Raw genomic sequence first — 14400 nt, 5'->3', positions numbered from 1 at the left:
ATCCATTTATAAAGACATATCTGACAAGGGAATAAAGGAAAATTCACCACAAAAGTACAATATATTAATATATTTTTTTTTATAATATATCGAACTACGTACACCATCACGTCCGTTCTCTGAGGCAGGTAAGATATACTCTTCACACAAATCATCAGGTACCTCGTTCACCTTCCCAATCATATCACATTGCTATCCATTACTGTCCCCAAACCCACACACAGAAACACACACACACACACTACAATACAATCATACGCTCCAATTCGCGGCATATATTCACAAAACGTAACGGTGCATGACACTTCGCCGCTCCGGTCCGGTCCGTGACCCGTAGTGTCACCTATGATCGTTTCAATTACCTAACAGTTATCACGTGCTTTTGTTTTTTCGTTAAAGAAAAACATACATATGGTTCGACAATAAGCAAAATTGGTCAATCTATAAATATTTTTTTTTTTTGGTTTCCCGGTAGAACCCTCGTCTATGGAGCAACTTCGAAGTGAAAATCGCATCTTAGCATGTTTTATTAAGAACTTGTGTCGGAGACCGCGATAGACAACGTAGACGCAGAATACAAGCAAGCAAGGCTACACAGACGTAGAATACTAAAAATCTTCTTTATCGTTAACTTAAGAAAGAAGAAAGCGAGTACTTCTGAAACAGTACTTCCTCTAAAATACGACGATATTATATTCTGTTAGGTTAAGGTCTGTTGATTTAGGCTAAGCTACTCTAAGTAGGTGAATTACATTGTTTAATCAATTTTCCTTGAAAGTTATCAAGACTATCTGAAAATCTTAAAACAACTTGCGTATATGATAAGTTATTTCTTAAAACAAATGTAGGTTGTTTGTTACAGCCTTGTATTATTTATGCAAGGTAAAGAGAAAAAAAATGACAATGCGCATTTCAAATTTTACCAGTGTCACTTTATAAAAACCTTTAGTTTCGCGTCATACATTGAAAAACAGATTTTGACACAGCAATTAATTTTTGCACGTCAATATGTAATTTGGGGGTAAAAAATCTTCAAATTATAAATAACAAATCTTAACAATAACTTATAACACGTGACTCACGTGATGCATTTTGCTAAATATTTACGGAGTGCTAACTCCATCTTTAACAAAATAAACTTTGTTACATTTTAAAGCGGAAGAAAGATTTGTTTGAAAAATGAGTAATGATGTTCCAATTTTCATTCTTAACTTATGCTGAGAGATGGCCTTATTACAAACGTGAAAAATTAAGTAAATGTGCTTCTGTTATATTTCTAAATTGTCTTCTACTGTGAATTATTTTGATATGATAGTAATATAATGTAACTAAGGCACCACCCTGAAGGAATCTTCTTACTTCTATATCTATAGTATTAACTTTCGTACCACGACTAAGCCCACAAATGTTCAACTACACTTAATAACCTCGAAATCGATTTTTTAATCAAGTCCTCGACACACTACATTGTTCCGTCTAATTGTGTACCGAGACAGTATGAATCAACTGTCAATTAGTTGAACTAGCGGCGCGCGTGGGAATCTCCCGATCGTCACAATAAGCACTGAGATATTCATAAACATCCTTCTTTTCATCATCTTAATTATTGTTCTTTAAAGTACCGACATCTAATAGTAATAATAAAGTTGGAACTTGAAGAACTGAATGCCGCAACCAATTGAAGTTGTAAACTGGCAATGTATATCAACTCCTTTTTTTTAAATAGATCATCTTCAGTTTAGCTCTGTCGTATTTCTGGGCTAGAGATGAGGATACTACATAATACCTATAAATATGTAGCGGTACATAAGTATTCCTCTATGGACGATTAATTTTAATGAACACAATGTACTTGTGTTTGTATGAATGTCTCTGTTTTTTCTTGCAACTTAAATTTTGCCTATGTATAACCTGCAACAACTAAAGCTACCAATTTCAAAGTAACGTTCAATTCATATGATTATCATACATAGCCTTAGCCCATAGCCATAACCTTACATAACTACATGAAATTTCTTATGTAACAAGCTAAGTATCAATCGTCTTACATCCACTGATGAAACAGATATCCTGTTTAGATATTTTAATTACTTCCTCTATTAATATCCCAATTTTACATTACCTACTGCTATTTAAGGATACAGACGTTTATCTGATTTAATTTAAATCTATAAAGTAATTTGAATGCTTTAAGTGTGCATTGTATCTGATTCTAATATAGGTGTTACATTTACTTTAAAATTAAACCGCCTCAACAGCGCAAATAAAATGTTCATGGAATTATCATCTAACACCAGCATTTAGCCTTTCACAAAAATAATCAGTTCATCAGACACTCACCCATAAAACAAAATAGGTAGGTAGCTTAGTTCGCTTCTATACACAATATATTAAAATATACAAATACCCAACCCATACCAACACTGCTATTAAATTCACTATAAGACAAATAGCAAGCAAACCAAAACAAAAAAGACGACTTATCCACACAACCACAAAAAACTTAAAATCCAGTGGGCCAACAATTCCATTCATAGATTACCTCATAGTATTTAAAAATACTCAAGCGTCAATGATTAGGGCAAAGGTGACTCAGTACAGTAGTGACGGTTGCATGCACATTGTCATAGGCGCCTGCGCGCGTTGAGTGTTCAATGTGATGTAGGGTTGCCAACTGTTTTAAATTAAGTTTTAAATTTTCGTCAACATATTTAATTTGTGTATTGAGCCATTGTGTTTGGATTTTTTGTATTTTGATAGATTTAAATTTGAGCAGGTTTTAATTTGATAAAATGTTAATCAATGTTTATAGTAAGCATATAGATCTCAATAAATAATTTTTGTTTTTTTTTTTGTAAGATTCGAATTAATGGGTACATGAAGCAACCCTAACAGTTGATAGCCGAATTAGCTGACGTGTTGAGATATTTTATACAGACAACGTCATAAAAGTCTTTCGTTTGTATTTTTGTTATAAACAACCTTGATGATCCTGAACCTTGATCTTCGTTATGTACATCTCGGGAAAATAAAAGTAGTATAGTAATTAGTATACCAGATACCTAGTTCTAAAATAGATTAAAAAGTTCAAACCCAATAAAAAGGTCTACATCTGATTGCTTTTAGAATCAACAAACAAACGGAAACAAAATCGACACAATTTTGTGTTGATAAATATTAGCACAGGCATAAATACGTGACCTTGTTAAATCGCAAACAGTCTAGATTTCAAAAAACAGTTCATTGCGTCCTCTTTCGCGTTCACTGACCAAATAAACAGGAAAAACATAGAAACGGTACCTGTGATGGTATTTTTTATTACCATTATGAAAATTGACGCAACGCTTTACTTTTCGATTTAAAAAAGACCAATCAAAGGAAGAAATATAAATTGTGGAGTAACTGCTACAATCCATACTAATATTTTAAATGCGAGCACAGAATACATAATAGTAGCTAAACGCTACAGAACGGACACTCTCCGCCTCCCGCCAAAATTAAACACTTACCTCACCCCGCACGATCAGACATGTTATGGTACCCATTTCCCCGCAAGGACGATACCAACGACGTCTACGAAACGCAACGAAGATTGACAACATTAATCAAATTGACATAAAGTAATTTTATTATTTTGGATTTGTGATTATCGTTTTTCGTAGAAAATGGTTAAATATTGTGCTGTTTACGGATGTATTTCATCAGAAAAACGCGAATTTTTTTTTACGCTAGTCACAAATGTGCCAACCATAAAGCGTTAACACACACATTTGCAGTCTCTACAGTGTGACTGTCAAAACAATCATTTTGTATGGAGTGTCCGGGGTGTGATGCGAGAGTAACTCTCTGTCTGTATGTCTGTTACTCAATCACAAACCTAAACTATTGAACCAATTTTCATGAAATTTGGTATGGAGATATTTTGATAGCCGAGAAAGGACATAGGCTACTTTTTATCCCGGGAAAATGACACAATCCCGGAAATCCCACGGGAACGGGAACTATGCGGGTTTTTCTTTGACTGCGCGGGCGAAGCCGCGGGCAGAAACCTAGTACACTATAACTTTGAACTTTGAAGGTCAATTTGTGAGTCTGATTGTTACGTGTAACACCAAATACCGGGAAATAGTTTGATAGCTTTGAAACGGAAGAAAAAAAATGATAGGATACAGGAAACAGACATATATGAAAATTTGTCATTATTTACTTTTAAGCTATTGCATAGCTTCTCGATCGCGGGCCTTGAGCGCGGGGACCGAATCGAGAAATTCCGTAACGAAAAACCTTCACGCTCCCCACTCCGACGGGCGGAGGTGTGGCTTGAAGGCATAGCATGCAATAGCTTTACCGCGGCAGTCCCCGAGTGCCACACGTCGTTTTTTTTATAGAAAAGGCAATCTGAAGCACGAAATATGAGTGCACAAGCAAGTACAATGATGTTCACGTTTAAACGCTTACAATAAATTAAAAAAAAACACGAAAAATGCAACAGAAATTCTTGATTCTATACGGTGCAATAAAGATCGCTTCACGAACACGTTTTTCTCAGAACATTATCAGATAATTACAGTCCAGACAAGTTTATAATTTCCCTCTATCCCATATACAATCAGAGATGAAACAAACAGGCTAAAAAAAGCTCAACATTCAGCAATACCTGGTCCAGATATTTGGTACAAAACGAACCTTAATGTTGAGCTCATCGGAGAATATAAGCAAAATATTCTGGACGCAGGAATCATGAATATATTGAGCTGAAGTAGATTTAGAACGACACACGGTTATAACCTATAGTCCTCATTTTAAACGCACCAGTGGCCTAGATGGTACTAGTGGTAGATCGAATATATGATGATAGATGTGAAAAACATATAAATTCTAAGTCATAATATTATGTTGAGATGATTTATAAGGAGATAAAAAAACAGATTCGACAGTAAACATTTTTATGGTACATAGTAGAAATTCTAAATTATTAAATTCCGGCAATAGTTATTACATGAATAACTACTCCGGAAACTAATATACATAATACTTCTATCAATATTGAGAATATACAAAGGAATAAATTCTATATCGCGTAACGTACTGGTTAAGCCTAAAACATTTTTGTTCAAGATAAGATAAAAATGTCCATACATTGTCAACTGCACTACACTATCAGAGCACATTGCATCAAAACATTACATGCAACAGGTGTTCAAGATAACCTGAGTAAACAATGCTTCTCTCGCTCTAACACATTATGGTATATATCTATCTGTCCTTCTTTAATGTCATCGTTCTTTGACCTCAAGTACCATACAGTTTTGTCTAGCGGTGTCACTTTTTACCTTACATGGTGTTTTTATGAACCGTTTCTAGTGAACTTATGAGCTATATTTTCCTCAATATTTTTGTTAAGAGATCTCCAAGTTTATTAATTGTTTAAAATTTCGTTGTATTAATGTTGCAATAATCTTAAACTTTATTCATAGTTTCCTTAAGTTAAGGACAAATTTGAAGAAATAATAATTAATTTTGAGGGAAGTTTAATAATGTTTACCGTCAATACCCCTTTACGACCGTTAGATAGATTGCAATATTAATTTATTATTTTAGTTTTCCTATTTCCTACGCTTGTAAAATATGTGTGCATTGTACAATCCATCGAAAAAAGAAGAATCATACAAGTTCTTTTTACTATCAGTGTAAAATTTTGTAACGATCTAGAACTTTGTCTTTTCACACAAAAACTGCTGCATGAATTAAACTAAAATTTGGACTTCTTTGTACACTGTCTTTGTCATATAGCTCAATTAAACTGCAATATAACCACCTTACCACGACCTCATAAAACTGAAAATAACTCTTGTACCTACATATAATTTCCTCTTACATTTCAAAATGTTTATAAAAGTTAATTAACAAATCAAAACCATTTATTGCGATGTAATATATATAATTTCAGATCCATAAGATACATTAAACTGCGAAAAAGTAAAGGATTTCCGTTCTGTATTCTTTGAAGTGATTTAACGATAAAAATTCACTTGTACATTTTAATGGTAATCTTATTAAACCACTGAATGGAATATGTTTTTATTTTTTAAGTGAATTAGCCTTTAGATTTAATAGTAAAGTAATAACTTTGATGCATTCGACATTATATTAAGTAAAGTTAGCATCATATTTTACGAACTGGACGTGATGGAAACCGGGAGTAGAAATTTAGCTAATAAAATTTGTAAAAGTGTACCTTAAGTAGGTACAATTAAATAGCACCCCCCACTACGCTATATTTAAGATAGAAAATTCCCTGCTCATTAACCATCCCTTTGATTCCCAGACTGTCCGTGTGAGACGTAGATATTATATACATTGTAGACTGTATAGTTATGTTCTATATCCCACTATTGACCAGACTAATCATACTGAACCAGGAAGCAGTAAATAGGCTCATCCACTAGACCTACAAATTACGCTCAGCCGTAAATCTATACAGTATTTAAGGACATTAGCTGATAATTATAAGTGCTTGTCATGTCGGTCACGCAGTATTGAGCGTAGGACATCCTGCCTTTGATCACGTTGTAGCGATTGTGTAATATCCTGTTAAGAAGTGTCTTTATTTAGCAAGCAATTATATCCCGATTAGCTTTATATTGCGACTTTGATAGCCAGTAGTTCGCGTTATAACACAACAGCCTAGCCCCTATTGAACTACACAAACATATCTCCTCCTGCCTTTACTCTAGAATCTATTTCTTCTTCTTTTTCAACAAATACGCCAAATTTGTCCAACATCGGTGTAAAAGCACTAAACACAAAAAAAAAACATATTTATTGTCGTGCCCAACTTGAAGATATAATTTAGTGCCCAAAGCAGCACTTTTACAAATAAGAAAAATCAACGAAGTATCATTATATGTCACAGGCCACAGTCACAGCACATGTACCGCGACACAAAAAATAAATTCGCAACAGATAACTAGGTACCTCCTTTGAACGGTGGCGTAGAATCACCAAAGCGGTCAAACAATTTCAATATAAAAATCAACGGAAATAACTTGCACAACTATTTGACAGTTAAATAGTATAATATTTATTCGCACTAGAGTCACAGTCCGTCCGATAATCCGTTCGTCACGATTCGGATACACAAACTGATCATGTGACATGGGAATATAAATATGTAATGAGGATAAATTTAAATTAATTTAATTTTACTATATAAGGTATTCCTTATTAATTGTGCCTTGACCGCCTGGTACCTTAAACTATTTTTAAATATGTAGTTAATTTCTAACTACGCACCTCTGCAAATTGTGGTTTATATGTTAATTTTAGTAAAATAACTGTGACAAACGCATACTCAAGCAAAAATAATAATAAAGACGTATTTATGATCAAAGCATAATTTACGTTCTATATACAATTCACATATACACGCAGAATCGTACGCACGTACGCACGCACGTATAACATCTAAATTAGTACAAACATTTTCCAGAAGGTGGCGCGCAAACAAAGCCCGCTAAAGCACTGAGAAATTACATTTAAAACCGCCTGACGCAAATTCAATGGATTTAAAATGATCGATTAAAATAACAAAGCTTGACGTAATAAGTGCGAGACTCATTCATACTCCCAATTCAGTTTATTTCGGGATACAACCGCGTATTTTGTGAATTTTATCGATGAAACATAGTGGTTATTCTCGGATGTTTTGTTTGAACCAGGAAGAATTTCGAGCAATTTCATCCAACAAGATAATCAATACTGAGAACTGAAATAAACGGGAAATTTTCTGAATTTGTTGGGATTTAGCATTCCTTTATCAGAGAGTAACACTACAAAAATATGATATATCCCTATCCACAGTTCTCACTAATTTATTCAATACGCCTTTACAAAATACATATACAAATGCGTTGATCACTCAATAATAATTAATCTATTATCTATGTATGGTGTATGTTTATCAAAAAATTTTATAAACATACTGTTTAAGTGACTTATTTTACCTTAACATCCACATGCTTATTTTGTATCTAGTATGTAATATAACATAATTATTAGCTTATATTCATAATTGAAATATATGTCTATACACTTCGTTCTTTTGTTTTTCTTTCAGTATCCGATACATTCATAACTCTATGCCTAGACGTAACATATTACATCAATATAATGACCCTCGACTGAAGCATTTTTAACATCTATATTTCTTACCACTTACATCCTATCCTACTAATATTATAAATGCGAAAGTTTGTGAGGATGTGTGTGTGTGTGTTTGTTACTCTTTCACGCAAATACCTACTACTGAACCAATTACAATGAAATACATATAGAGGGTATACATATACACACATATAGAGGGTAACTGGATTAACACATAGGATAGGTTTTATCCCGGAAATCGCACGGGAATAGGCTATGCTGGTTTTCCTTTGAAAACGCGGGCGAAGCCGCGGGCGGAAATCTAGTCTATTATATTAGAAAATTACTTTACGATCACTCTGACTACATTTTTATACACAATATCCAAAACAACATATCTAAAGCATTTACTCTGCACGAACTACCCTTTAAACAATAAAACTAATGTTTACCTAGACGTACAGGAATCTTTGACACCAATTAGCATTACAGTCATTTTCTGCAAACTGCACAGTACTTAATCAATACATAGTTAAATATAACACAAGTAAACACGTATTATTGGTGACGTCGCAGACGACGCCGGGTGATTCATCTATAGGCATATAACATGCCGTGCCTCATCACGATAATAAATTGCTCATAATTGTACTCATGTACTCCTGTGTTTTATCAGCGATGTACTATTCCTTGGAGTATATGGAAAAGTTACAAAAATTCATGTAATAATTTATGTATTTTAGCCATAGGGGGATATTTCTCAATTCTGTAACCATCAACAGTGGTATTTATATGAAGATACAAGGATACTTTTAAAACATTACGTTCGTCTGAAAATTGGTTAGAAATCTCAAAATGTTTTGTTCATCACTTGGTAAAATATTGAAAACCAAAGTGGATAAAATTTGTAGCTTTGAATATAAGCCATGAAAAGAAAGTATTGCTCCTTAAAACATAAACAATACATCTGTTTATTTATACGGCTAATATTAATGACTCTCAAGTGATTTTAGACCGACACATTCGCGAGGCGATTTAATTAATCTGACCTGTACACAGGAATAAAATTCGTGGAACGCGCGATCGGATACTCAATGCGGGGTTGTTAAACTCGCGTTAATATTGTACTGTGGCTTTAATTGCACTACTGTATTGTTATGTATACTGTGGCACTAGTGTTAATGAGTTGTACTAATCGCTTTCAGCGACAAATACGAGTGTTTACGCCATTGGTAGGAAAGCTGTAACTACCCGTATATAATACCCACGGGTAGGTTATATTATGTACCTATAACCTATATTCTGTTGAGAGAGGTGTGTAAAACAACAGTTTACTAAACAGTTTTTTTTATATAAACTTAAAGGTGCTAAAAATAGTAGGTAGCTTCACGTGTTTGTGTTCCTTCAAAATAACTAGAATGAGGTTTATATTATAGAAACGGAAACACTGTCGCATCGTCTAATTTTAGATAGGTTATACGAAATATTTTCGTTAATTTTAGATAACGTTAATCATACGCTCCCACATAGTTTATATTTAATTTTCGTCTCTTGCTAGATTGAAAATAATATTCATTTATAATTTTTAACAAATTAGAAGAAATGACAAAAATTTTGTAATTCTAAAAAAAGAAGAAGAAGTTGTTTAATTAAACATGAGTACTATTTAACATAATTTAAATTGCGTTTGCTATGTTCCAGCTTATGTGCCTGTGTAATATAAATATGATAAGGACAAAATTACTGAATATGTATTGCAAGTAAAACATGACCTTCTTATGTGAGGAAAATAAACACGAATAAAACTTAATTTTAGTTGTTCTCGGTAACACCGCAGTGGCATGTTTGCGAAGCTGTCGCCAGAAATTATAATATTGATTTTATTAAATAATAGCTATAAATTTAAGGTTATTAAAATGTTAAAAGGAAAAACTTTAAGAGCCAGTTTCACTTGCTTATAAAGTCCGTAGTCACTGACTCTTCAATGACCATAAATCAAAGTCTACGTAACACTTTGGCTGGTTGCAGAGCTTGACCGACCGTCAGTGCGTACCGTCGGTCCTGACGATACGCATCAACAATTGTATGACTATGACACTAATGTGCATGACAATACGCGTGCGTATGGTCGGTCTAGCTATGAACAGTTTTATGAATTTCCATACATATAACAAGCGCGACTGACGTACGCACTGATGTCTGATGGTCGGTCAAGCTCTGCAACCAGCCTTTGACTTAAGCGTTACAAAATGTCCAAAACCTATATCCATTATTATTTATGAAGTCTATATATAGATATAGAAAGCTAAAATTGTTCTGCTATGAACATTATACCTACCTAAACATCGACTGGAAAAAACTATTGTTTGTAAACTAAATCGCGCTAACTCGTAAACAAATCACAAGTGAGAATCAAGCGACGGGTGAAAACTACAAAAAACGTCTATAACATGAAGGAAAGTATATTTTCTTGCACATACATTTACAGTTTTCCGGGGCTTTTCCATGGCTATTGTTTGTAAACGGTTGGTGCTAACTGACGCGTAGTACTAATTATGGCCTGGGCTTATTATTGAGTTGCAATTTAACCGACTTTCCTACAAAGAGTGTGACATGACTATGTGTGAATTTTTTGAGGAAAATTGATGAAAATTGAACGTAATATCCATAGCTAGTGTACCTTGTATTTAAATCTTATTAGGGCCGATTTTTCAATCCTTGGTTAAAATTTATCCGTCCAATAAAGTATTACACGAACATTGTAAAATGTCACCTGTAAACTGTCAAATACGGACAATTACAATACATTTTTGAAATGGTAGTATAATACGTTATTCGATGAATAATTTTTAACCAACGAATGAAAAATCAGCCCTTAGCTGAATTAATTGTATTATTAAAATGCTTACTATTTAGTTACTAAAACATTACTAATATAGAAAAATATAATGTCGAAAGGGGGAAATAATGAGTGAGTCTCATAGATTGGATAGTACAATGGATTAATGAAATTCAATTGGCAATCGTTAGTACCCGCATCATTTTTCAATTACCACTTAATTGTTGCTTTGAAGTGGGCTATGTACATTGATATATCTCTCGTACAGATTATCAGTAAATGTTAGTACATTACGTTTAAGAAATGCTCAAACTTTTGTGTCTCACAATGGTCACACAAAACTAACGAGTAACGACAGGTATACAATCTGAAAGACATCACCATTTTGAGAATATTAAGTTAAAGTTACTAACTACCTACTTAAAATAATTTAATTCCATTTTATTTAATATACCTCTGTTACATTTTATAATGTGTGTTTACAAATATTGTTAACTATTATCCGTATCCACGCATGAGTTGTAACTTGTAACATCTCCTTGAGAATCGATTTAAACAGTTTATTATTCTGATACACGTAGAAAAAAATACTATAACATTACCAATGTTAGCACACCTTAAGGAATTTCGAGATGACTTCAAGCCTATAAAACAAATTATTTTTAGATAACATTTTAATGATAACATACGTTTTCTTCAGCTTCGCAAACCCAATTATTGTCTATTTCGGTCCAGTCAAAAATAGATATACTACACCCAACGTATTCGAAACATAACATTATAATACAAGCAAATCAAAGTATTCAGCAAATTCCAAATCATACCGAACCTATAATATGTAAACCAAAATTGCAACTGTTACATTACGAGAATCACTACTTCGACAATATGAAGAAAATGCTCTCTGTAACATTAATTTTATAGTACTCACCGTCAAATTATCCATAGAATTGTAACCGCATATAACGTATCCCATCATCTTATTGGCCATTGTAGCACTCGACAACCGTTCAACTTATCACGACACACAAGAAACAATTACATTTTCGACGCACTTCTAAACGCACATGTCTAAATAAGTTATTTCTGATTTACAAACACGGCATCGTTCGCCGGCAGCACATGAGCGACTGATTACTTTAGTCTTTTATTCCCATCGTGTGTATGGGATTGGTACTTGGTAGTCCGTGGTCGGTACGTAATTAGTTCAAATGTTTTAACTTGCGGTCAAGTGACGAGACCGTCGAGTCTGCTGTGAAATCGACGGCTTGATTATTTCATCGCGTTACCCATACCACTGTGTAGTATGTAGGTCGAATTTGTTCTACGGTCGAATGACAGTTCGTAGATCGATATTGTATTTCTATTTGCAATACGAGCCTTACAAAAAATATCGCTTAGTAAACTCATTTCATTTAATCAGAACCAAGGAGGACAAATTCGCTAAAACCTTAATCAAGATCCTTTTAGAACTTAACTTTTATGATAACATAAACGAATGTTTAAAATTATCTTTATTTCATCCAAAGAAGCCACAGAACTAACCAAAGAAAAAAATATTTTCGATTAAAGATAAGAAAATAATTATTATCACCCACCCGTTAAAAAAATCATATTGTTCCCTTACTTGAAATGCTAATGATCATAAATATTGCCCCAGAGATAACTCCTGAAAATCGGTTATAACACTTGAGTTACCGTATCACGTCATTGCCAAAAATAGACCTATAAATTAAAACAATGTGGGATGATAATCTCCTGTATGTTATAATAGTAACTATGTATCTGGTATACGGAATTGCACCCTATAGGCTATAGATAAAGTTTAGGAATGAGAAATTTTTTATCAATTTTGAAACAAGAAGGTTAAGGGGCCTTGATACGAAATTCATGTTTCTAAATCATGTTTTTTTCAAAGAAATCATCATATTTAAAATCCTAAAAAAATATATAGTACAGATAAACGTTTGATCTAGTGGAATTTTTGGATAGAAACACAATATTAAACATTTAACTCGATAAAAAAAAAAATCAGAAGTTGCATCGATTTTGAAAGCAGATACAGTTTTATGCGAATTAGGGAAACGCTATTTTTATGAAAATTTTACATTTCATTTACTAATCAGGTTTTACAGAAGAATTTTTGGATAGATATATAATTTAGCCCTTATTTTTTTTTATATAAAATATAATACGTAAATTACGACTCGCGCGCACCACGCCAGTGCCACCAAAGTCCAACCGGACGTCATCGAGGGAGGACCTGTGCTAGTTTTGCTCCCGACCACGTTGTAGTCGCCGCTCGTTTTAATTAGAACCGAGCGGCAAGTACAACGGCGAGCACGCCACAATATAAATAAATCAGTAGTTTAATTTTATTACCTATTGTTGGTGTAAATAAATTAACTTCTTAATCTATACTATTAAACGAGCAATATTTGCATATTTATATATGTATATTTGTTTGTAAATTTGTTTGTAAATACAGTGTGGAAATTTTCGATGTGCCCTGGGTGAAAGTACTAGAAATACTGGAGATAGCAAATTTTGCTGAAAGGAAACATTCCTTTATTTTTAAAAAGAAATAGACCTGCATTCAAAGATTTTCAAAAATTCATTTTCTTCGGCCGGGAATCGAAAGAACTAAAAATGTAAAAAAATAAAATTTTCTATTTTATTCTTCAAATCAACACAAGTTTCATATTACAATTATTTGTAACTAGCTTCCGCCCGCGACTCTGTCCGCGCGGATGTCGGTCTTTGCGTGGATGGTTTATTTCTCCATTTTGAGTAACTCGGACAATGACATCTTATAAATATCTATTGGACCCAAATACGGCTAGGTCTATAATAATACGCAACGTGTGTTCGCGGTACCTACTACAGAACAATTTTTTTTCTACGTATTTTTCCAGGATCAAAAGTATCCTATTTTACGCCCAGGATAATAATGTATAATTATACCAAGTTTCATCGAAATCGAACCGGTAGTTTTCACGTGATGTCTTCATTGTCTTCACATACAGACAGACAGACAGACAGACAAAATTTTTTTTAATCACATATTTGGGTTTGGTATCGATCCAGTAACACCCCCTGCTAGTAATTTTTTTCAATATTTTCAATGTACAGAATTAACCCTTCTACAGATTTATTATATGTATAGATTTAAAATTATGTTTTAAAAATTACCTTGCCTGAGACCCTCTTTTTTATGGGTTGTTGAATAGGAATAGCGGCAAAGTTTTGAAGTACTAGTCTGTAGGAAGACTATTATGATGTTGGTTGATCTGTATGAGTATGACAAATATTATTTTTATGAAACAACAATCCAAGATGGCGCCGACGAAAATTTGACTTTTTTTCGTGATGGGTGTCATTTTCATGGTTTTTGGGGTAGCTATTAACGAATATGA

At 33.4% G+C, this 14400-nt stretch overlaps 1 protein-coding gene across 1 annotated transcript in view; it reads right to left on the bottom strand.

The window, feature by feature from the left end:
- Positions 1-14400, bottom strand: part of LOC123701012 (regulator of G-protein signaling loco-like) — a 79224-nt gene that overhangs the window by 49622 nt on the left and 15202 nt on the right. The window lies entirely within an intron of this gene.

The sequence above is a fragment of the Colias croceus genome, chromosome 20, assembly GCF_905220415.1.
Source record: "Colias croceus chromosome 20, ilColCroc2.1".
Lineage (NCBI taxonomy): Eukaryota > Metazoa > Arthropoda > Insecta > Lepidoptera > Pieridae > Colias > Colias croceus.
Note: the sequence above shows the minus strand (reverse complement) of the source record. Positions and strands in the feature narration are given on the sequence as shown.